Genomic DNA, 26661 nt, shown 5'->3' on the forward strand with positions numbered 1-26661 from the left:
AAGAAGTGAGATCCCATCAAAAACATCCTGTAAAAAAAAAAAAAACATCCTGTAAAAAAAAAAAAAAAGTCTTTCCGGGCATTATATTATATTATTATATTACAGGCATGGCCTAGTTTAGACTCCAGATCTCCCACAAGTTACAACAATAATATACTGCGTAAACAATTAGTTTTTAAGTACCTTGTAATTTGTAGAGATGAATAAACGATTTATTTAAAAAAAAAATACTCTAGCAATCTTTATGCCTTAAATTATGTACAAAATTGGGCGCCAACTTCAAACTTCGAATCTAATAAATTATACACGCTGTCTTTGTTTACATATCTTGCTATCTCTTTCTCCCCTACCTTAAGGTTATGACAATTCAGGCTGATCACGTGATTGTCTGACAAGATGATCCAAGCATCAGATGGGCATGTAAAATGTCCTGCGTCTGATCTCTCGCCAGTGTCAGTATTAGAGTAAAGAAGGAGATACCGCACACACTGGGGCACTATAAGCCCACTACTGAGTTGGCTGGCCTAGTTTCAATTAAACCGGCCACCGTCACCGAAACCGGTATAGGTGGCAATGTTACTATTATTTCACACCTATGACCTATCTTACGTCATACTTCACACTCGTCCTTGCTCTCTCTACACTATAGCTATCTCTTTCACACCGTCACATCATAATATTGTATCACCGCTGGGAAATTATAGACTTTCCAACAAAAATGTAGTAACACTATTCGAGCCGTGGCGAATGCATAATTTGAAGTCGTTTGACGTATTTTACTTTTTAACCGACTTCCAAATGGAGAAAGTTATATTATGTTCGTCTATTATACAGGGTGTAACAAAACTAAGTGATCATACTTCAGGGTGTGTACGAATCCCCTATAAGAAGTTTGTTGTGAAAGTGCATTTTTTGTGATTTGTATGGGCATTGGGCAAGTGCCCCAGCGTCATGAATTTTCCATACAAAAGTTTTAAAAAGTTGATCTTTCAGAGCTGCTAGTTTCACAATAAACTGGGGTAACTTTAGGGTGTGTATGTGTCCCTTGTATTCACTATACAAGGGACACATACACACCCTAAAGTTTTGTTACACCTCTGTTTATTTTTAGGGCATTTATGTTTGACATTATACACAAAAAAAATTGTCTGTCACAACCCATCCTTATTTTAGAATTCACCATATCACCTTTATGCGCAGTGGTAAGAGCAAACTATAAAATAATATTACTGTCTGTGACTAAACTATAAAATAATATTACACAATTCGGCCACATTATAAATATATACAGTAGCGTAACTTAGCCAAAATCTTGAAATAAAACTTATTTAACGCGCAGTCAAGTGTGTCTCACGCGCCACTCGTCACTGCGTTGTTATGCCCTCTTAAATAATGCGAAATTACGATTATAATACGCCTCATTTGGAAGAAGTGACACAGCTGCATTGTTCTGCTCTTTTTTACCTATCTGAAATTTTGCTCGTAATATACTAAGTACTCACATACGGTTATGCTCGATAGTTTTACTCCGAATCCAAGAAAATTACATATTTGACATATTTAATTTCAACGAGCCGGCTCAAAGCGAGCCTTCGAGCTGTCAGTTTTGCGGTTCACGCGGTGGTTATTGCTCGATTTCAAGTAAAACTATCGAGCAAAACCGTATGTGAGTACTTAGCATTACACTTGATTCATTCAATTTTGTGTTTTCTAAAGTCATCTTAAATCACGCTCGTCCCTATCCGATCTGTCTAGTGTTAAAGATACTGTATGATATTACACTGTAGTCCCGGTAAAACTACGTTAAAGTTAGCGATCACAAACTGTAGTTCCAGCAATTTTAGTTCTAACTTCCAGTAACAAACAAACTTACATTCTATTTTAAATTAATATTTGCCGCCGCTGTAGAATCACTGTGGCGCCTCGCTATTAATTTAATTTCATCCATACTAATATTGTAAATGCGAAAGAGTGTCTGTCTGTTACCTCTTCACGTCCAAAACAAGTTAACGATTTTGTTGAAATTTGGTACTGAGATACTTTGGAGTCCAGTAGCCTTAGCACGGCCACCAGTAGAAATGCGAAGGTATGGTCAAACTGAGGACATAAACTAAAGGTGCCGTTCCGATCTTTACCGCGGCCAATCGCGACCGACAAAAATTTAATTAAAATGCCACTTTATGACAGACTATAGTATATGTCATATAGTAGGATATTATTTGAATTTTTAATACTATAGTCTGTCATAAAGTGCCATTTTAATTAAATTTTTGGGAACGAAAAAAGATCGGAACGCTACCTTAAGTTTATCTCCACAGTTTGTCCATACTTTCGAATTTCTACTGGTGGCCGTGCTAAGGCTACTGAGAAAGGACAGTTTTTGTCCCGGAAAAATGTACGGTTCCCGCGCGATAAACAAATTCTAGTGTAAGTAGTGCGTTTAAAAATTGAGCTGTGAGAAATTATGTAAATAGGTGCGTTCGATCCGGGTAGTCTAGTGTAAATACGCACTACTATTTATAATTTATATTGTGTCATAACCATAATCCAATAACTCAACTAAACAATATCAAGTACAGTTTGGCTAACTTCAAGCAACTTGTACAAACAACAGACGTCCAAACAATGCACTATGTCTTTGGACAGAAAGTGGCTTGGCCATTTCGGCCACAACTATTCGTTGACATTAAGGGCTTTAGACAACTCGCATTCGATGGTTTTGACGTTAAATGTAGGTATGTGATTTGACATAACGCGTCAAGCCAATTAGCGACGTGTTATGTCAGATGTCAAACATTTTTGAAGTGAAAACTTTGCATGGGTAAAAAATGTTAAACTTGTACGACTTTGCTTGATATGTGATGAAACTAAACTAAAGGTGGGTTGCACCAACTTACTTTAACTATAACTATAACTTTGACCATAACAAAATGTCAAATGAACTGTCAAATTCCTAGTAAAAGTCCATAATGGACGCCATATTTGACGATGACCTTAACCCAACCTAAGTAAGAAACTTTGAATGCCCCTTCATTGGGCACTTCAAAATTTCTAAACCTACATCGAAAACCCACCCACTAAGCAGTACAATCCATCCATTTTGTTGGGACTGTAATACCAACTACTAAGCCCCCCACAGCTACAACTACCCTCGTTTGACCCGAAATTTAAACCGGACTTGACAATGATGAATTGCTAAGAACACTAGACCAGCGGTAGTCAACAGGCAGACCGCGAAAGATCAAATCTCGGACCGCGAAATACTCGTATTGTAATGTAATTTATACCAAATATCAATTTATTAATACATAGATAAGGTATACGTATACCTTTATTAATTCAGATAATATTTTTAAGCTACATAGGACAAGTGTGTTTTTTTCTGGACCATGTTAAAATTTTCCCACAGTATCCGGATCCCACATAAAATTACTCGCCTATCCCTGCTCTAGACCATGTCAGCCTTCAGACAATAACAATAAAAAAAAAATTAGTCCACCCGTTTTGATGCTACGTTGGCACGGACAGACACACAAACACAGAGACAGTCACGTCAAACTTATAACACTCCTATTTTCGTTGGGGATTTCTAGTCCACCCACCACACGAGCACAATCCATCCATCAGGCAGGTCGTTAAGACTCTACTACACACCCTACTAAGCTAGGTACCCTTGTTTGCTGCGTTATTAATTTACTAGACATTCCGCGCGGCTTCGCCCGCGTAAATTAGATATTTCACAGACAAATTAGTCCAAAAAAAATAGCCTATGTTCCTTCCCGTGGTCTATTCTTCATGTGTGCCAAATAACATAAAAACCGGCCAAGTGCGAGTCGGACTCGCCCATGAAGGGTTCCGCAGCAGCAATAAGGTTTATTTTTGTGAAATTAAGAGGTTTTTGATTTATTTTCATATTTCAGTTGATTTGTTGTGAAAGTTAAATTAAGGTTTACCATTTATGACGTATAAAAAAAACTACTGGCTAGATCTCGTCCGAACCAATTTTCGTTGGTAGTTTTTGTAGTAATATACATCATATATTTTTTTTAGACTTATCATGAATATCATACTTTAGAAGTTAGAGGGGGGGGGGACACACATTTTACCACTTTGGAAGAGTCTCTCTCGCAAACTATTTAGGTTAGAAAAAAATGATATTAGCAACCTCAATATGATTTTTAAAGACCTATCCATAGATACCCCACACGCATAGGTAAGATGAAAAATTTTTTTTTGTTTCAGTTGTACCCCTAAAATTGTTAATATTTTTTCCATTTTTGTATCAGAATCTTAAAGCGGTTCACAGACTACATCCACTTACCAAGTTTCAATAGTATAGTTCTTATAGTTTCGGAGAAAAGTGGCTGTGACATACGGACGGACAGACAGACAGACAGACAGACAGACAGACAGACAGACAGACAGACAGACAGACAGACAGACAGACAGACAGACAGACAGACAGACAGACAGACAGACAGACAGACAGACAGACAGACAGACAGACAGACAGACAGACAGACAGACAGACAGACAGACAGACAGACAGACAGACAGACAGACAGACAGACAGACAGACAGACAGACAGACAGACAGACAGACAGACAGACAGACAGACAGACAGACAGACAGACAGACAGACAGACAGACAGACAGACAGACAGACAGACAGACAGACAGACAGACAGACAGACAGACAGACAGACAGACAGACAGACAGACAGACAGACAGACAGACAGACAGACAGACAGACAGACAGACAGACAGACAGACAGACAGACAGACAGACAGACAGACAGACAGACAGACAGACAGACAGACAGACAGACAGACAGACAGACAGACAGACAGACAGACAGACAGACAGACAGACAGACAGACAGACAGACAGACAGACAGACAGACAGACAGACAGACAGACAGACAGACAGACAGACAGACAGACAGACAGACAGACAGACAGACAGACAGACAGACAGACAGACAGACAGACAGACAGACAGACAGACAGACAGACAGACAGACAGACAGACAGACAGACAGACAGACAGACAGACAGACAGACAGACAGACAGACAGACAGACAGACAGACAGACAGACAGACAGACAGACAGACAGACAGACAGACAGACAGACAGACAGACAGACAGACAGACAGACAGACAGACAGACAGACAGACAGACAGACAGACAGACAGACAGACAGACAGACAGACAGACAGACAGACAGACAGACAGACAGACAGACAGACAGACAGACAGACAGACAGACAGACAGACAGACAGACAGACAGACAGACAGACAGACAGACAGACAGACAGACAGACAGACAGACAGACAGACAGACAGACAGACAGACAGACAGACAGACAGACAGACAGACAGACAGACAGACAGACAGACAGACAGACAGACAGACAGACAGACAGACAGACAGACAGACAGACAGACAGACAGACAGACAGACAGACAGACAGACAGACAGACAGACAGACAGACAGACAGACAGACAGACAGACAGACAGACAGACAGACAGACAGACAGACAGACAGACAGACAGACAGACAGACAGACAGACAGACAGACAGACAGACAGACAGACAGACAGACAGACAGACAGACAGACAGACAGACAGACAGACAGACAGACAGACAGACAGACAGACAGACAGACAGACAGACAGACAGTCAGACAGACAGACAGACAGACAGACATGACGAATCTATAAGGGTTCCGTTTTTGCCATTTGGCTACGGAACCCTAAAAAGTGCTCCAGTACTTAGTTCTAAAGATAATAAGCAAATTCAAATAATTTCCCCCGTTTTTTCCACATTTTTCCTCTATTTCTTCGCTCCTATTAGTCTTAGCGTAATAAAATATAGCCTAGCCTTCCTCGATAAACGGGCTATCTAACACTGAAAGAATTTTCAGTAGTTCCTGAGATTAGCGCGTTCAAATAAGCCCTTTCAAATCATTTACCCCGTCTTTTCCATATTTTCCTCTATTTCTTCGCTCCTATTAGTCTAAGCGTGATAAAATATAGCCTAGCCTTCCTCGATAAACGGGCTATCTAACACTGAAAGAATTTTCAGTAGTTCCTGAGATAAGCGCGTTCAAATAATTTCCCCCCGTCTTTTCCATATTTTCCTCTATTTCACGCTTAGACTAATAGAGTCTAAGCGTGATAAAATATAGCACCCTTCCTCAATAAATGGGCCATAATATGATATTAGTATAGTCGCTACGATGCCACGGAAAGTCTCACACACCGGCAGACAGGCAGCTCGTTTTCGTTGGGGATTAGAAGTCCACCCACCAACCAGCACAATCCATCCATCAGGCAGGTCGTTAAGACTCCCACGGCTAACAGGTACAACCCTCGTTTGCTGCGTTATTAATATCGCGGTGTCGCGTGTCGACACAACCCCCGCAAACCCCCGCGTTAGAGAGGGTGCGTGCACACTAGGGTATGGTTCACACCACTTTTTTTTTTATGAAATAAGGGGGCAAACGAGCAAACGGCTTCCCGCTTATTTCATAAAAAAAACGGGTCACCTGATGGAAAGCAACTTCCGTCGCCCATGGACACTCGCAGCATCAGAAGAGCTGCAGGTGCGTTGCCGGGGTTTTAAGAGGGAATAGGGTAATAGGGGAGGGTTGGGATGGGAAGGGAAGGGAATGGGGAGGGTAGGGAAGGTGATAGGGTAGGGGATTGGGCCTCCGGTAAACTCACTCACTCGGCGAAACACAGCGCAAGCGCTGTTTCACGCCGGTTTTTTGTGAGAACGTGGTATTTCTTCGGTCGAGCCGGCCTATTCGTGCCGAAGCATGGCTCTCCTACGTATAAACTTAGTGTGTTTCTGTAATATGTTTCTCTTCTTAAGCTAGACGGGAGTTTTTCTCTTTAGCTAGACCATAGACGGCGTTTCTCCCTTTACAGTCTTTCTCTCTTCAGCTAGAGCACAATCCATCCATCAGGTAGGTCGTTATGACTCTACCACACCTACTACTGACAACTACCCTCGTTTGCTGCGTTAATAACGGGTCGTCACGTGTCGACACAACCCCCGCGCACCCCCGCACACCCTTGCGTTAGTGAGGGTGAGTGCACACTAGACACGCTTTCTTTTCTTCACTTTTGTTATTCTCGGCTCTCAGCGTCTTTGACTAAGGACATTATTTGACCACGACGCCATTGCGGCATAAACAGCCGCTGCTAAAAACTCATCTTCACCCATAATTAACTCGAATCAACCGATTTGGATGAATTTTCGTACTTCGTACTTAGAGCCCCCAAAAATTACATGAAATATTTTTATCTCAGATAAATGTATGATTTTCGCGTGATAAAGACGAAATTTGCCATAGATTTACAGTAGACCACGAAAATGTGATAAGACACATTCGCGGTAAATTGTACAATTACCTTGGGATACTATTTTTAAATATATCATGTACTTGTTACTAAATATGTTTACAGTTTCATCACCAACTACGAACATACCTCACCCAAACTCCAAACTTTGTGATCATCTTAGTTTCCACGTCGCGTCTTCTCAACTAAGTACAGCATACGACAGGCGTAATGTCCTCATTCATTATTTACTGCTCATTTCCTGTCGCGAGATGTAGTTTTACTAATTTAGTACTCATTACATAAGTCTTATGAATTAACTAGCTTTACTTTGAACAAGTATAAATTAGACGCAGTACCTACGCGTTTATTAGTGAACTTTATGGCTCAATCAGTCTGCACATCTTAGCTCTAGATAAAACAGGAGGCCGTGGACTCAAATTCCGCGTGGGGATAAAAATTTCAAAAGAAAGAAATCTGATTCCCGAAAAACAATGGAATAAAGCGTTGTCCGCAAATTCGTTAAATTTTTCCGGAATAAAATCTATCCTATATCCTTTTTTGGTTTCGAAAGTAATATAAACAATTTTTCTTTATCTAGATCAAGGAAATTTTTGTGAGTAGCTTCATTTTGATAAGACAAACAACATTTTTAACTGCGAAAAATCTTGAAATTGGTAGCTAACAGAGATAGACGGGATTTCATACTTTGATTTGATGGTCCTAAAATATGGATTGTTCTATTTGTAGGATAATATTAATCTTTAATTATATAACTATTAACCTACCAATATACAACAAATCTGCTGGTTGGGGTTTCGTTTTAGGGTACCATAGTCAACAAAGTTTTGTTGATTACAGAACCCTATAACGGAACTAAATTAAAAATTGTTCTAGGGCTCCCTGACTAATATACATAACTACAATCTAAATAACCAGCATCCTTACTGGTAAAGCTTCTTAAAAAAGCAGTCTGTTTCTACAGATAGACATTCACAACCTGGTTATTAACATTACAAATCCCGCTAAAGCTATTTGGACACATCAAACAAAACCGCTCCCATTAAAAACTCCACCAAAACTCTTCTGAAAAGAGCAAATTCGCAAAGCCAAAATGATTTAATTACTCGGCGAATGAGACCGAAATGAGCTAAAGACCGGAACGAGCGGAGACCGGAGAACAAAGAACGGCATTCCCGTAAGGGGATTATCCCGTTCTTAAGCCGATTACTGCAATATTTTCCCACTCACGTGGTTACGTGTTGGGCGGGTTTACTCTCATCACTGTATACTCTCATCACTGTAATGTGAGTAAAAGAGAGGGAAGACTGTCGTCTCCAGTATGACCATTTTTAGCCCCCGACGAAAAAAGAGGATGGTTATAAGTTTGATGTGTTTGTCTGTCTGTATCTGTGTCTGTCCGTGGCATCGTAGAAATAACAGGTAGACTGATTTCGATTTGTTATTGAGTGGTAGAAAGCTGACAAGACATATTCATTAATCATAATTCATAAGCTACTATTATTCAGTTTCTAGTTTCTACTTAACTTCACATTATTAAGGGCCTGTTTCACCACTTCCTGATAAGTGCCGAACAGGCTATCCACCAATTAACTTGGCGGATCAAGTATGGCGAATCTATCATATAAGTTGTGGATAGCCTATCCGGCACTTTATCAGGAAGTGGTAAAACAGCGTTATTTCCAAGTTTAGTGATAACAATGCAAGCTGATATATGCGTCGGATGGGCATGTAAAAAGTCCTGCGCCTGATCTTTCGCCATGCATCCATCCCATTGGGTTACGAAACTAAAGTCAGAGGGGGTACTCACACTTGGACACTACAAAATCACTCCAACGTAGCTGGTTACTTAAATGAAATCACCTTCACCGAAACCATTAATTGAAAATGGCAGCCAAATCATCCGCCACACTGCACCCGACGCGCAATCATCACACAATTTGCATTTCATGGAACTAATCTGGTGCGAAATTTACTGCAAAATACCACCGTCGCCGGGACGTCACTGACAAAAATGCAAATAAAATGCCACTTTTTTTATGAAATAAGGGGGCAATCGAGCAAACGGGTCACCTGATGGAAAGCAACTTCCGTCGCCCATGGACACACGCAGCATCAGAAGAGCTGCAAGTGCGTTGCCGGCCTTTTCAGAGGGAATAGGGTAATAGGGGAGGGTAGGGAAGGGAAGGGAAGGGAATTGTTGAGGGTAGGGAAGGGAATAGGGTAGGGGTTAGGGGATTGGGCCTCCGGTAAACTCACTCACTCGGCGAAACACAGCGCAAGCGCTCTTGCGCTGTGTTTCGCCGAGTGAGTGAGTTTACCGGAGGCCCAATCCCCTACCCTATTCCCTTCCCTACACTGCCCTATTCCCATCCCTACCCTCCCCTATTCCCTCTTAAAAGGCCGGCAATGCACCTGCAGCTCTTCTGATGCTGCGAGTGTCCATGGGCGACGGAAGTTGCTTTCCACCAGGTGACCCGTTTGCTCGTTTGCCCCCTTATTTCATAAAAAAAAATCTTATGTGAATTATGACGGCGACGTCCCAGTAACGGCGGCTTTGGACAAACGGCCTAATCTGATTCGAAATTTACTGCAAAATAGCAATTACGCCCCCGAATCGCGAGCGTTTTGTATCGGACGATAATAATTGTCACTCCGTTCGCCAGATTAGAGGGCTCAACGGATCTAAATGGACCGTGTAACCGGAGTTTATTAACTACAATTTACATCCATACTATTTTTGTTTATAAAATAAGGGGGGCAAACTAACAAACGCGTCACCTGATGGAAAGCAACTACCGTCGCCTACCGTTACATTAAAAGAGATGCCGATGGGTTGCCGGCCTTTTAAGAGGGAATACGCTCTCTTCTTTAAGGTTTGCAGGTCGTTTTGGTTGTAATATTAATGCTGCTATTACCTCTTCACGCCCAAACCGCTGAACCGATTTTTCGGGGTATGGAGATACTGTGAGTCCCGGGAAAGGACATAGGATACTTTTATCCCGAAAATGTGCGGTTCCCGCGCGATAAACGCATGTTGGCGCAACGGAGTTACGGGCGTCATCTAGTTACAGAAAAAGAAAACATCAATATTGAACAAAAACTCAATTTTCGTCCTCAATATCGATAGGCGTGTCTCTCATATTATCTTTGTCGATATATTCTTCAAAGAAAGCCATCTATTACAACAGATATTATCAATCATATTATTAGTGTCTGATCGAAGGTTCGGCTTCGGCCAAAAGTTCGGCTAAGCTTTCGGCAAATCTTTCGGCTTTCATTAAAATAAATAAATAAATAAATAAAAATAAATAAAAATAACTTTATTAAACATGTGAAAGGGACAGAACACAGCCAGAGTTAAATAGAAGGAAGTGAAATAGAAGGAATTCAAGTAAATTGACATGACGCATACAACATTTAACTACCTACTTAAAATTAAACTCGGTTATGGCTGTGCAATGCACACACCGCATGTTTAAAGGGGTAATCCACTCAGGCATCGACCGCGGCGAGCCGTGGCGCCTGATCTTCCGTGGCCCCGTCAGTCTGTGATCCCACAAACGGCACTCTCTTATAACTTATAAGTACATCTTGTAAACATAACAACAAACACATAGCAGCAATTTTCCCACGGTCTGCAACACGGGCTCGGGAAAGACAATGTAATTAAGTTTTCTTAAAAACTCGGCTAAAGCTTTTTTTCTTAAGGTGACTTTCCGATTTTAGTCGCAAGCGACCGCGACCAACAAAAATTTAATAAAATGCCACTTTATGACCTACACCAGGACAGTACTCCCAAAATTATAATGCGCATGGAAATCTTCGCTAATTGTCGTAATTACGAAAACACCCGAATCTATGAAACGTAAGAGCCCCAAACAATGCACTTGCATATTTTTGCACCTTGTTCAAAGGAAATAGAAGTATAGCCGGTGGCTGGTCGCTGTCGCCGGTCCGTCAATAAGTGCTATAACTCATCGGGAAGCCATCGCGGCGTTACCATGGTAACGTCCAAGCAACGTCAGGCGCCTCTACGTCGCTGCAGAGCGCTGTTTTTCTTAAAGTTAAGTTTAAAACAGCGCGGCGTTTTGCAGCGACGTCTTCCGACGCTCAGGAAATTCGACCGTTGCCGAAAAATCATGAAAATTCCTGTGCACATTATCACTTCTTTGGGAACACTGTACAAGGTATTATAAATTCAGTGCCTACGCTATAGATTTCATTTTGCTCTAAGCCACTACAAAGCAGCGGCGGCAAGGGTCGCTAGACAAATGTCGGTACAAAATGAAACCTATAGCCTAGGTCATAAAGTGACATTTGAATTTTTGAATTTCTGTCGGTCGCGGACCGCAGTCGCTTGCGGCGAAGATCGAAAAGCCTTCAGAGATTCGAAAACTTTGGCGTCTATCATAGTGCCAATCGAATCGGCTTCAGCCTACACCTCTACATCCCACCACTACATCATGCACTTTTTCCCCGACCATCAATACAGCATTTTATTACACTTCAATAAATCTCTTCGGCGTCTATGTAACTAAATCGGCTTCGGCCTACCGACTACCCCTCTACCTCCCACCACTACATCATGCACTTTTTCCTCCACCACCAACACAGTAGCATTAAACATCACACCACCATTGAGATTTCGGCGTCTAACTAAATCGGCTTCGGCCTACCGACTACCCCCCTACCACCACCACTACATCATGCACTTTTTCCTCCACCATTAACACAGCGGCATTAATCATTACACCTCAATTATACTCATCGGATTTTCGTCTCCAGGATAATGTTTCAATTCACGGCTCATTTACTCGCATCAATCTATTGTCGAATGAGTATTCTGACCATTTATTGTCCTCAATTGAGTTGAAAGCCTTTACTTCCATACTAATATTATAAATGCGAAAGTGTGTCTGTCTGTCTGTACCTCTTCACGCCCACGCCCAAACCACAGAACCGAATTTGCTAAAATTTAGTATGGAGACACCTTGAGTCCCGGTAAAGGACATAGGATACTTTTCATCCCGGAAACATGTATGTACGGTTCCCGCGAGATAAACGAATTTCGGCGCAAAGGAGTTGCAGGCGTCATCTATAATATATGTAACTGTACTCGGCGAAACATGGCGGTGGCGGTCATTAGCTCCCTGTCAAAAACTTGTCATTTTCTAGTCACGATTGACATTGAAGTGTCAGATGTTGTCAATCGGAATAGGGTAGGGGAGGGTAGGGAAGGGAAGGGAATAGGGGAGGGTAGGGAAGGTAATAGGGTAGGGGATTGGGCCTCCGGTAAACTCACTCACTCGGCGAAACACAGCTCAAGCGCTGTTTCAAGCCGGTTTCCTGTGAGCCCGTGGTATTTCTCCGGTCGAGCCGGCCCATTCGTGCCGAAGTATGGCACTCCCACGTTGAAAGCTGAAAAGATTTTGATGACATTTGATACCTACGTAGAAACTCGAAATTCCGAAAACCCGAAAAAGAACATCTCAGGATACTTTTTATCTCGGAATACTTTGTCTTATCCAGTCTTATCTATCTGAAAATATTAATTACAGTCATTTTCCACTTTAAAAACCCCTCATTTTGATTGACTGCAAAAGGTTGCCTTCAACTCTTGATCCTCAGAGGTTAATTATAATTATCTACCCTCAGGGTGCCTTCCGTTCCCTTGGACCTCAGAAAGGCAACGGAAATATCTTTGACGTTTCTAATTATCGACTTTAAATCAGGTGATATAGCGTTAACTTTCGTACAAAACGTGGTTATTTTCCTGTACTGTACAATCTTGTGGGACAGTGGACTTTATTTAGCGTGAACTAAAGTCTACATTTTGGCGCTTTGCAGACGACGGGGCGGGGCGGACCGGTCAATTTTGCCGCGTAGGCCCGTCGATGTCTGCGGCTGCCTGCGCCGCGTACACAAAGTACACGCCGTCTGCGTTAACTGCATTTAAACTGGTTTGTGTGATCCACGGCGGGCAGCCGCGGACATGCGCCGCCAGTGCCCGCCGGGCACCAGCGACGCGGTCTTTTTGTCCGCAGTGTGCGTTGGTAATATAGGATTCCCTTTATGCTATCGTTCGCGGCGAAACTGACCGGCCCGCCCCGCCCCTTCGTCTGCAAAGCGCCTTAAAGGATATAAGACTGACTTTTCTGTCCAATTCGTGTCTAGGCTTACCGTTCATCCACCACAAAACGGTGAATAGACTCACATGATTGCAATACCGAAATGTCTTAAGGGGGAAGCCAATTTATTCGGTTGGACTGATCGCAGGCCAAACTGACCAGACTTGTATTGTGCATTCAGATTGGCTCTCCGGCAGGAACGAGCGGCCTGCCTGTTTAGGTGGTCCTTCATACAGTTTGATGGCTCACAACAAGTCAGACTAGACGAGCAATGTTAATAATACTATTGACCGTTTTCGCCTCCGTGGTCTAGTGGTATAGAGCGCGGCTCTTGACTCGGAGGTCCTGGGTTCGATTCCCGCGTTGGAAACATGTTATTTCCAAGTTTGGTTAGGAGAATGCAGGCTGATCACCTGATTGTCTGACAAGTAAGATGATCCATGCGTCGGATGGGCTGGCCATGTAAAAAGTCGGTCCTGCGCCTGATCTCTCGCCAGTCGTGTCGGTTTTCCGTCCCACTAGGTTATGAGAGTAAAGGAATAGAGAGTGCTCTTGTGTACTGCGCACACACTTGGGCACTATAAAATTACTGCTGGCCGGGTTTCAATGAAACCGGCCACCGTCACCGAAAACCGGTGTGGGAGCTATTATTACTATTGACCGTCTAGGGTTGATATTGAATATCGCGCGCCTTCAATCTAATTGTCAAATAAAATATTCAACAAAATTGAAGCGTGGTATTGCACAATACAATTGATCCTTTAGGGGCCGGCTTATGCTTATCGACAGTTTCAAACCCTGTTGCATATAGTCAAGACAGACTTAACACTGTCTGAGATGAACGCTAAGCCTAAACTCAGGAAAAACAGTACACATTCCGGACGTCCGGCTAGGATCAAAAGATTGATCGGTCGAGTTCAGCGCGATAAGATCTGCTTATGACGCTGAGGGATTTAAACGAGCGACGATTATGATAATGATCTGATACTGTTGAGGGATTGTCGGGGGACTGTCGGAGGACTGTCAGGGGACTGTCGAGAGACTGTCAGGGAGAGTTAGCTTTGGGGAAAATATTTAAAGACGCAGCTGGTTTTAAATAAACTATCGTGGCTGCACCCGATACTAATATCTTGACCGACGAGCACGAAATCCATACATTTTGATCGGCAATTCTACAAAGAAGAAAACGATAAAGAAAACGTCTCGGCTACAGGCTCTGCATCTGCAATTTACGAAGTTTTCGTGTGTATTGTTCACAACTGGAGTAGTGTTGCCAACGTTTTATTCCTAAAATCAGACATTACTTCTTTATGAGTTGTAAGCACAGACATAGATCAAGAATCAAGATAGATACCGCATGTCGCTCCATTTGTATGAAAACGAGGGTGTCACTTTTTTCCTACCTACTGTGACGTACCGATGATAAGAATCGTGACCATTAACTTGGCCAACGCTTCTATTTGAATTTCTACAGCTCAATACGGCACTTTTAGGCATTTAGGCATTTTTAAAATTCCGATTGACGTCCGATTCTGATAGCAGACTAAAGAACAGACTTTCGAAAGACGAGCATTGCTAATCGTTTAATACGCGATATGGCACGCGAAGCACATACACATTTATTTTATTTTATTTTATTTTTATTTGCACGGAAAACATACAGTGAAAAACATAAATTAAAATTAAAGCTGATTAATTTATATGCACTATTAACATGTTTACACAATTAGAAATCTAAACATTAACAAATTTGCTTTACATTTAGGTAGACAAGTATTTATAATTGATACAAAAACACGTTACAAAAGCATCATACGTTATCAATAATACAAATGTAGTGAAGCCAACAATCAGTAACCAGCCTCAAACCAATTTTTATTAATTGACTTTCTGATAGTATAAGTAGATGAATGCATGACATGACATGCGGTATGTATCTTAATCTATGTCTGTGGTTATAAGATACCAAGTTAAGTTCTGTTTCATTTGCGTTTTAGACAAATATGTTTTTGAGTAAGAGCTACTACACTAAACCATAAAGTTGTGTACGGCATGCAACGTCTGATTGCAAATACAATATCACAATACTAACGTATGCAGTAGCTTATGGCAGCAAACATTTTGTTTATGGCGCTAAAATTCGTTTTTTACGCGGAAATATGTCCGGAATAAAAACTATGCAATGTCGTTACCCGGGAATCAAAGTATCGCCATATTAATCCTTCGATCGTGGATTCTTGGAAATCTATTGTTGTTCTATTGTGTCTCGATCACCGGTGAGCTTATGGGGGTTGATGGGTTAAACATCAATATTATTGGTTCACCGTTTTAATCGTGAAGAGGTAACAAACAGAAAGACAGACAGACACCACTTTCACATTATAATATTATTCTACGCGCAGCGCAGACGACAGACTATCCGTGACGCACTTTTTAGTCCGTGGAAATAGAACGTATGCAATTATATACAGAAACGCACACGTCCGCGCTGCGCGTCGTGTGTTTACTGCATATAATTACATACGTTCTATTTCCACGGACTAAAAAGAGCGTCACGGATAGTCTGTCGTCTGCTATGCGCATAAGTAGTATGGTCATACGTCAGACATTATTGGGTCTAATTAGACTCCAAACATTATCCAAATTACCAATCCCTGCACACTCGCAAACAGTAAATCTTACCCTTTTTCATTTCGGATCGTCGTCCAATGAATTTCACCCCCGTAATCAGTTCCCTAGATTGGATTCCACGAATAAAATATATCCAGATGTCTGGGGTATGACAGGACACAAACGAAAATAAGGACCACGGTTCTATTACAGTAATTATTTGTACCTTCCAGACGATCTCTGTGGCTCAGTGGTTGGGTGCGTGGTCAGCGCTTTGAACCGGGGGTCGCGAGTTCGAATCCCGCTGACGGAACAAAAAGTTTTCAATGTTCCTGGGTCATGGATGTATATTAAATATGTGTATCTTAAAATAAAAATCTTAAATATATTATGTATATTGTATAGTATAAAAGTATTAAATATATTTCCGTTACCTGGTACCTACCTGTAACACAAGTCCTTCAGGTACTTTGCACGGGGCCAGACTGACGTGGTGTGAAGCGTCCATAGATATTATTTTATTAAGATGACGCCCGCAACCCCGTTGCGCCAAAACCTAACACCCACCACTCCGATCGGTACAGCGACGCGGTGTTAAAAGCCGTGTATCGGCTGGCGTCGTTTCAGTTAAGCAGACTTCGGCACGGTGTTTGTGTGCGTGCGACTAGACATGTGCGTGGAGACTAGCTGCTAACTGAAATAGATTATCTAACTTCACAATCAAAACTAACGAATGCAATTTGACCTAAAATCTTGGTGCCAATTTTTTCAAGTCATAAGAGTAACACGTATTAGCTATGTCCACACTATGACGAAAATTGAAGATGAAAGAGCGTCTTCAATTTTCGTCATATTCTTTTATTCAACTTTCGTTTTGGTGCATTCAATTATTGAATGCGTCAACGAACGCAACGCCAACCGTCATTTTGAATAACAGAGCGTGACTTTTGGATACGGCCAGAGGGCATGCGTCGCGGGCATGCCTCACGTTCGCTGTTGACTGCTCTATAACGCATGCCCTTGACGAACAGAAAAAGGCACAGTGTGGACAAAGCTATTAAGCGCGTAGTCAACTTTCGAGTCTTGGGGTGAATAAATTGTAAACTCAACAAGTGACTTAATAAACGGATAGCGGGTCTAATGACCCGGAAAACTGAGTGCCCGGATAAAAATACAGGAGCGTACCAGCCGGGGAGGGAATTCAGAGTTTTTTGCCGTGAGATCTATTAGCGGGCTAAAGAATTGCGATTTGCGAGTTATTTATTAGAGTTTTCGGCGGGGGTAAAATGGTCACATTTAGCAATTCCTCTTCAGAAAATGAATTGTCAAAACTGTCAAACTGACGAATGTCAAATTAGTACGAATAATGCGGGGTTTACACGTGTGACTATAGCCGCACGATTTACGCAGCACGGCGAAATGGCAATACGTAGCATGCCGAATTGCCATTTAGACAGTCGATTTTTGCCGTGCGGCGTAAATCGTTCAGCTATAGTCACCCCTTACTAGACATGAATTGCAAGCAGAGTGACCGTTTCGCGATTTAAAAAAATTAATCATATTACGATTCATAATATGATTCTCCAAAAGCGACCATTTTAGCCTCGCGGGTCTTTTGCTGAGTTAAGCCCATGATCCTTACTAATATTATAAATGCGAATGTACGCCTCTGTGGTCTAATGGTACAGAGCGTGGCTCTTGACTCGCGAGGTCGTGGGTTCGATTCCCGCGTTTAGGACAATGCAGGCTGATCACCTGATTGTCTGACAAGTAAGATGATCCATGCGTCGGATGCCTGTAAAAAGTCGGTCCTGCGCCTGATCTCTCGCCGGTCGTGTCGGTCTTCCTTCCCACTGGGTTATGAGAGTAAAGGAACAGAGAGTGCTCTTGTGTACTGCGCACACACTTGGGCACTATAAAATTACTCCTGCGTAGCTGGCCTGGTTTCAATGAAACCGGCCACCGTCACCGAAACCGGTGTGGGAGCTATTATTATAAATGCGAAAATGTGTCTATGTGTTACCCCTTTACCATAAAACGGCTTAACGATTAAGATGATGTTTCATAGGGAGACATTACATTGAGAGACGGAAAAGGGAGCGATGAAAGAAGAGTTGCGGGCATCATCAAGTGGATTATAAGACTTTCATGGGTTCGATTTCCGAATTGTAAAAAATAAAAATATTGTTTATAAGTTGGTTAGGACGTTATAGGCTCATCTCTTGATTGCCTTACAACGTAACCATTTTTTTTTTGTCAGAGCGGGACATGTGGATCACCCCCAAATAAAATGTATTTTATTATTAATTAAAGTATATTTACGTGGGAGAGCCATGCTTCGGCACGAATGGGCCGGCTCGACCGGATAAATACCACGTTCTCACAGAAAACCGGCGTGAAACAGCGCTTGCGCTGTGTTTCGCCGAGTGAGTGAGTTTACCGGAGGCCCAATCCCCTAACCCCTACCCTATTCCCTTCCCTACCCTCAACTATTCCCTTCCCTTCCCTCCCCTATTACCCTATTCCCCCTTAAAAGGCCGGCAACGCACTTGCAGCTCTTCTGATGCTGCGAGTGTTCATGGGCGACGGAAGTTGCTTTCCATCAGGTGACCCGTTTGCTAGTTTGCCCCCTTATTTCATTAAAAAAAAAAAAAAGATAGGTAAATACAATTGATTGAGTAGTTTATAAATGTCTAGTGACTATCTGTATAAGCACAATATGGCAGAATAACCACATTTGTTGAATGGGAGTGCGTTACTTTCAGACATTTCAAACATAAAAAAACTTTTTAATTGTCGTTTGGTCTGTTTGCAAAAGCGGGGCGGTCTGTTTGCGAATTTCGGCCTCGCGGGGGACAGCGGGACAGACTGCCTGAAGCGGGACGTATCTAAGTCACGTTATGCGTCGCAAGGACATGTTAAGTCAGTCCTGCACCTGATCTTATACCGATCTGCCCCAATGAGTTTGTGTATTGCGCACACATCATAAAATATAAATATAGTTCAATACTTTTGATTATGACAATGCCTTGAAACAAGCAGTCAGGTCGCCTGATGATCAGCATATACCGCGAGAAAAACAGAGTAAAAAAATTCAAACCCACAATATTCTAAAACCACAGAAAAATTTCCATTCTGCAACTCGTGCATAACTTATGAAATATAATTAAGGTGAAAAAAACGCGCCTAGAAAAGTCTCATTCATTCCGCTCCAAGGAAACCTTATATTTTATTCAAATCGAGTACGCCGAGCCGAAAATGATGTGAGGTGAAGGAAATGTGGTCTCTTCTCTTACAGCCAATATGCAAGGAGACTTTTCCTTAAGAATATTATATCATAAAGTTAATATACCTAGCGGAATAGAGCAACAATATCGAGCTGTCAAACGAAACCGGAATTGGTTTACGTCTGTGTGTGAAAATTAGCTTACGTATACATTTATGCAAGCATCTTTCTAAATTCTAAGAAATTAAATTGTCAACGGGCCGATAAGTGCCGACTGGACGTCAAAAAAAGAGTTCTGCTGTCATGTATCACGCGTCTCTATTTACCACGCTGTGTTACTGATAATGACATCTTGCTTGCTCAGGCCTTTGTTTCTCTATTCCGCTAGGTATATTAACTTTATGGAATATGCGATCTAATAATTAATGCTAATATTTAACGCAAAAGTATGTCTGTCTGTCACCGCTTTCGGTCAAAACAGCTGCATTAATTTGGATAAAATTTGGTGTAGAGATAAGATATAAAATATAATGTATGTTGCTCCTTTAGGGTAAAGCCAAACGAGCGTAATTTGTGAGTTGTGAGTCGCAGAATTTCGGCTGGCAGAAACAAACAAATTTCACAAATTGCAGACTTGGTGTTCCTACGGTGTTTGACATCTGCAATGTGTTCCTTGATACGGGTTTTGATGGCCCTTTTGGTTTGCCCTATATAAAAGAGGCCACTAAGAACCTCAATAAATTGGACGCCTGTCACCTCAGTCCACCCGTGACCACGGCCGCTGTAAAGTAGCCGAAACGTCGGGATTAATAAAAGTGCTCCGCGACAAAATCCGTAAGTGTTTGAACCTTGTAATATAATGAGTGATACTCGCGTCAGAGTAGACAGAGTTATAGAGTATACCGACTTAGAAGTTAGAACTGATGTTGAAATTTTGAAATTTGACGTATTAAGACGAAAATCGTCGCTAGGGTTGTTAACTTGTTACCTACGAATTTAAAACTATGACATATTCGCTGGACGTGTTCCTCTTTGGTCGTATTGTTGTTTGTGTTTTTTTATGACATGCGATTTAAATCGTCAGAATCCAATTTTGAAATCTTTATTTTAAATTTAAATATTTAAAATAAATTATAACAGCCAGCGCGAGGCACATTCCGTTCATAATCCTAGTGAAACCCGACGAATTTGAAAGATATTGAAACATGTCCGTCTCTTTGCAGTCGAACTACTGGTCGTTATGTCTATTGTGCTCGCGTAAACCTAAGAAATTATTATACGCTCGTTTGGCTTCACCCTCAACATTTAGTCATTGCTTAATATTAATAATAATAATAGCTCCCACACCGGTTTCGGTGACGGTGGCCGGTTTCATTGAAACCAGGCCAGCTACGCAGGAGTAATTTTATAGTGCCCAAGTATGTGCGCAGTACACAAGAGCACTCTCTATTCCTTTACTCTCATAACCCAATGGGACGGAAGACCGACACGACTGGCGAGAGATCAGGCGCAGGACCGACTTTTTACATGCCCATCCGACGCATGGATCATCTTACTTGTCAGACAATTAGGTGATCAGCCTGCATTGTCCTAACCAAACTTGGAAATAACATGTTTCCAACGCGGGAATCGAACCCACGACCTCCGAGTCAAGAGCCACGCTCTATACCACTAGACCAGGGAGGCGTCAATTTATGCTTAATATTATGATTAATATAAATACGTAGCTGTGTCGGCCTGTATGTCTGTTTTACCTCTTCACGCCCAAACCGCTCAACCGATTTAGGTGAAATTCGATATGAAAATACTTTGTGGCCCGGTTAAGGACATAGGATACTTTTTGTCCCGGAAAAGTGTACGGTTCTCGAGCGATAAACGAATTTTGGCGCAACCGAGTTGCATGCGTCAACTAGTATTCTATAAAGCAACAATTTTGATTTGGTTTTGAATAAATTATGGAGCTCGTTCGTAAAAATTCATTGTGCAATGTTCATTTGTGCGCTCCCAATTATTTTTATCGATCATTATTTTAATAAGATTTTTTCGGGGCGATATTTTTTGATGGAAATATTAAGCGACAGACAGACACATGAATTTTTAGGCTATTGCATAGCTTTTATCGCGTAACGAAAAACTCTGCCGTCAGTACGGCATTGCCTGACTACGGCACGGAGTTTGTGTGCGTGCGACTAGATGCAGGTGAATTATAAGTGCATAAGTTGGTGAACACTTGTGCCTTGTGGATGCTTGCCAAGCCTTGGCAATCATGGAAACGCAGCATTAGGTTAACGGTTGCACTTAAAGATATTTAATGTACATACTTTTACTTTAATGATTATTATTTTAATAAATATCAAACATTTTCTATCAAACTCTTCACTAAAGGTACGCTTATACGGGCAACTAAAATTGCTCCACTCCAGTCAATTCTCGTCAACTTTGACGTCACGACTACACCAGGCAATTTTCGGCAACAAGCAGCAATATTGCGCAATACATTGCAATACAATTGAGCGGTATGGCGCAACTTCAACTAGTTACTAGGCAATACTGTCATACACGAGCCCATCGGATATTCGTCAATTCGTATCGGCGACATCGAGCGATATGAAATATCTGGAGCAATATCGCCGAAATAATTGCCGCAATTTATTGAAATTGCTCCATACTGCTCCACTAATTGCTCCAGATCGGCCCATTCGTGTCGCCGGGCAATTATTGCCGCAATTGTTGCCCGTGTAAGAGCTTCTTAAGCATTTAAACACTTTCTTTCAAACTCTTCATTAAATAAGAGCTCAGTAATGATCAAATCTAACTATGAACCTAACTTTTATAATCTGCGGCGAGACTTCATATCAGTTGTTGCATCAGCCTATTTCCTCGACTGAGGTCGTATTCAACAAGTGGGCATATAGCCGCGGGGCTTCGCTTCTGACGATTAAATAGTTTTTGCGGTTAAAGGCCCATACAGTGGAGCAGCTTTGCTATTTAACCATCGACGAAAAAAAAACGTGTGGCACTCGGGGACTGCCGCGGTAAAGCAATTGCATAGCATTTTTTGTCGACTTATGCAATTTTACATCGCATACGATTTAACGCACGCACACAAACACCGTGCCGAAGTCTGTCAACGCCGCCGGTCGGAATGGGTGTGCTAGGTTTTTTCGTCACGGAAATGCTCGATTCAAGCTTTTAAGCTATGCAACACCTTAAAACATGTTATAAGTTTAACGTATCCAATTCGCACTTAGCCGATTTTTGGCACAGTAGTTATACTTTCATATCTTGACGCCTCCGCGGTCTAGTGGTACAGAGCGCGGCTCTTGACTCGGAGGTCGTGGGTTCGATTCCCGCGTTGGAAACATGTTATTCCCAAGTTTGGTTAGGAGTGTTAGGACAATGCAGGCTGGTCACCTGATTGTCTGACAAGTAAGATGATCCATGCGTCGGATGGGCATGTAAAAAGTCAGTCCTGCGCCTGATCTCTCGCCGGTCGTGTCGGTCTGCCGTCCCACAGGGTTATGAGAGTAAAGGAACAGAGAGTGCTCTCGTGTACTGCGCACACACTTGGGCACTATAAAAATACTCCTGCGTAGCTGGCCTGGTTTCAATGAAACCGGTGTGGGAGCTATTATTATTATTATACTTCCATATCATATTTCCCGCTCATCCCCTCAATCCAATTTTAATTCAACCTCAATAATCGATGATCGAATCATGAAGCACTTATGCCGTGATTACACTTACCGAATACATTGGCCAGACAGTTTTCTAGGCCGAGCACATGCATACTAATATTATAAATGAGAGAGTGTCTGTCACCTCTTCACGCACAAACCGCTGAACTGATTTCGCTGGGTATGAAAACTTTAAGTTGCAAGAAAGGACATTTACGTCCCGGAAAAATGTACGGTTCTCGCGCGAACGAATTTTGGCGCAACGGAGTTGCGGGCGTCATCTAGCAACATCACACTTCGATGCTTACCCACTCGAGTCTCAACTCAATCCAATTTTAATTCAACCTCAATAAGACGATCGAATCATGAAGTACAAGCCACCTGTCCCATAATAAGCGAGTCGACCTACATCAGAGGGCGAGCTCTGCTTCCCAATTAAGTTGAACCTAATGTTTCTGGTATTGGGCACCGGCAGCGACGTACCATTTTCGGTGTAGGGATATCGCATTGACTGAGCAGCAAAATTTTGAATAAAAAGTTAAATAAATAAAAAATAAAATAAAATACGTTTATTTCAGGCTTTTTAACCCATATTAAACTGTAAAGTCTGTTTGTCTATCTGTCAACTATGCATACTTTATCCTTAACCGATTTAAATGAAATTTTACTTAAGATTCCCGAGTAAAAAGACATAAAACCATCCTAGTTGGAACGAAGTTCCTTATTGCGCGTTCGGCGTAAAGGAGGCTAGACAGAAAGATATTTGACCTCGACACTTTTTATTAGTACCTGCATGGTAGGGCTATCAACTAGGCGTCTTTTTAATAATTTTTTGAGTGCATATGTATATAGGTTTATTGAACATAAGAAAAAACTTCGTTCCATTCGGGTGTCCCTTGACACCTCTCAAGTTTTTTTTTTTATATCAGCGAATTAAAGAGGACATTCCAGTCAAGTATATTAAAACCAATAATGCCGAAGTACATGACCCTAAGCGGGTAAATAGTACACTGTCAAAATAATTAAATTTTCTTTTGACTCCGTCGGGTTAAGACGACGCAGGCAATAGTGAAATAATTCCCATGACGATTTTTCTTATCACATAAGTTCTTTTGCAGTCCGAATCAAAATCCGTTCACTAACTTCCGCTATACTAAAATGCGACATCCCTAGATGGTACGTCTACCGTCTCCTATTATAATTGAGGGTAGTTCCCAACTTGTGTGTAAGGTAAACTTGGAACGACATTTGATATTTCAAAAGGTCAACTCTTAGGTCGGGTCAGGTCATTTTCTATGAATATTTTGAGACATTTATTATAAGGAATCAAGCTTTATTATTAGTTTAACCGTCTTTCTAAAAGGTGCAGGTTTCTCAATTCGATCGCGTATAATATGTTCTTTTTATAGTCCGTGCAATCCATAAAGACGCGCCCCACTATTCCTCCTCCTAATCGTCAGTAGTATATGTGTGCAAGATTTCGCCAATGTTTGAGTGTTATCGATACACACTAAGTACCTATGAGTGCACGCGCACACTACAATAAATAGACCAATTAAGAGAAAGCGTCACGGTCAAAGGGAAAGAAGCTCACCCAAAAATTGGTGGGGCGCGTTTTCGAGGATTGTACGGACTATACTCTCTGACAAAAGCAAAAAGGTGTTATAAGTTTGATGTGTCTGTCTGTCTGTGTATGTCCGTGGCATTGTAACAACATTCGAAATGAAAACTAAAAGCAGGAGCAAGCATTTCCGGTACGCGGTAGAAAGAGATGGGTATTGACTTCCTCTCCTATGCCGCGTAGGCAATTTAATCACGAATTTTTGATCAGATCTCGTATAATGACACCAGTATAACATAACCAATCCCATAAACAAAATTTTAACTTAAAAAAACAAAACGTATATTCAGGAAGGAAAAAGAGGAATATTAATATTTCATAACATATCTTTTATTACAACAATATTTCATGACAAAATTCTATTTCACGTACACGTATTTATTGGAAACTACGACCGAAAATAAAAATGGCAAAACCGTGTAACGTATTGCTTACAACGCGCTAGTCGAAAAAAAACGCGGGTAGTTGGCAAAAAAGCGGGTAGTCGATGAAAAAAAAATGGCGCGCGCCTCGCGGCGGTAATTCCCCTAAAACGTTCGAACATGGCGATGAATATTGATGGCGTTCCATATTTAAATATTGCCGCGTTTGAGTGACAGATGTTACGTGTGATTCAATCAGCTCTTTTTACTTTGTGCACCGATGCCGAAGGAAATTATGCTTTGGTCCACAATTGGAAAATTCTTCCACAAATTTGAAAAAATTCTCGTGTAGCGGTGTTTATCGCCAAACTTCTCCCAAGCGGCTGAATTGATTTTAGGGCAATTTTATGATATCATCACACGAGACCTGAACGAAAATTTGTAAGACAGAGGGAAAGTAGAATGCCGGCGAGGCGTAGGAAATGAAGTAACACCCCTTCGTTCTCCTCTCTTCTTGCCGCGCGGGGAAACTGTTTCTTTTTTACTTCCGCCAGCTCGCCAACGGGATGATTTGCGACAGCAGTGCAACAGGTGAAAATTGAACATCTGCTGTCAATCCCCTTGCAACGCTGTCGCAAGATACACATTTATTACTCAACCGAAGTGTTTTTTTTTATGAAATAAGGGGACAAACGAGCAAACGGATCGCCTGATGGAAAGCAACTACCGTCGCCCATGGACACTCGCAACATCAGAAGACCTGCAGGTGCGTTGCTGGCCTTTTAAGAGGGAATACGAACTTTTCTTGTTGGTTTGCAGGTCGTATAGGTCCGGAAATACTGTCGGTGACAGTTTGTTCCAGAGTTTTACAGTGCGCGGCAGAAAGTTACGCGAGAAACGCACGGTGGAAGACTGCCACTCATTCAGGTGATGAGGATGGTATATTTTTCACGTGGGACGATGGCGAAAAGTTGCGGTGGTATGATTCCGAAAAATTCCTCAGAGCACTCCCCGTGATACAACCGATAGAGGATGCAGAGTGAAGCTACATCTCGGCGTAATTCCAGGGGGTCCAAGCTGTTTGAAACACTATGGCAGTCAACAATTCGAGCGGCCCTTCGTTTTGATGATATTATACCTATGAGTATAACTATCCAAAATAAGCAAATCCTTTAAAGGCCAATGTATACGCCTATACAATAAAATCCCAGAAAATGTTCAAAATCTACCTTTAAACAAATTTAAAAAAGCAGTTAAAGAACGTTTGTGTGCTAAAGCGTATTATAAAGTCAATGATTTCTTCGAGGACAGCACACCTTGGGAATAGGGTGGCTCCATGCAGGTTACTTTTCTTTTAATTTTGTTACATAGCTGTAAGCCATAACATTGTAATTTTCCATTTTTTTTTGCAAAAGATGGCCCCGTGCGAGTTTCTTACGCTAGTTCTTCTCGGCGGGGTAGTTCCCGAACCGGTGGTAGGCAACGTAGTTTCTTCGTTCGACTTTCAAAAAGTGTATCATGATACCCATTTTGAATAAAAATATATTTTATTTTATTTTATGAGAAAAATACTTTGCAACCCCCCTCATTCTCACACATCCCACTAAATACCGAGAGCCTTATTTATAGATGCCCATAAAATAAATCTCCAAC

General features: G+C 41.7%; 1 protein-coding gene and 1 long non-coding RNA gene across 4 annotated transcripts in view; both read right to left on the reverse strand.

The window, feature by feature from the left end:
- Window positions 1–26661, reverse strand: part of LOC121738135 (heterogeneous nuclear ribonucleoprotein L) — a 445663-nt gene that overhangs the window by 209936 nt on the left and 209066 nt on the right. The gene's annotated exons all lie outside the window — the stretch shown is intronic.
- LOC121738138 lies at window positions 8083–22608 on the reverse strand. Its single transcript, XR_006037242.1, has 3 exons — window positions 22596–22608; window positions 17622–17627; window positions 8083–8236 (listed from the first exon to the last, which is right to left on the reverse strand). It is a non-coding gene; the product is annotated as an uncharacterized LOC121738138 (long non-coding RNA).

The sequence above is a fragment of the Aricia agestis genome, chromosome 22 (assembly GCF_905147365.1).
Source record: "Aricia agestis chromosome 22, ilAriAges1.1, whole genome shotgun sequence".
In the NCBI taxonomy this organism is placed as follows: Eukaryota; Metazoa; Arthropoda; class Insecta; order Lepidoptera; family Lycaenidae; genus Aricia; species Aricia agestis.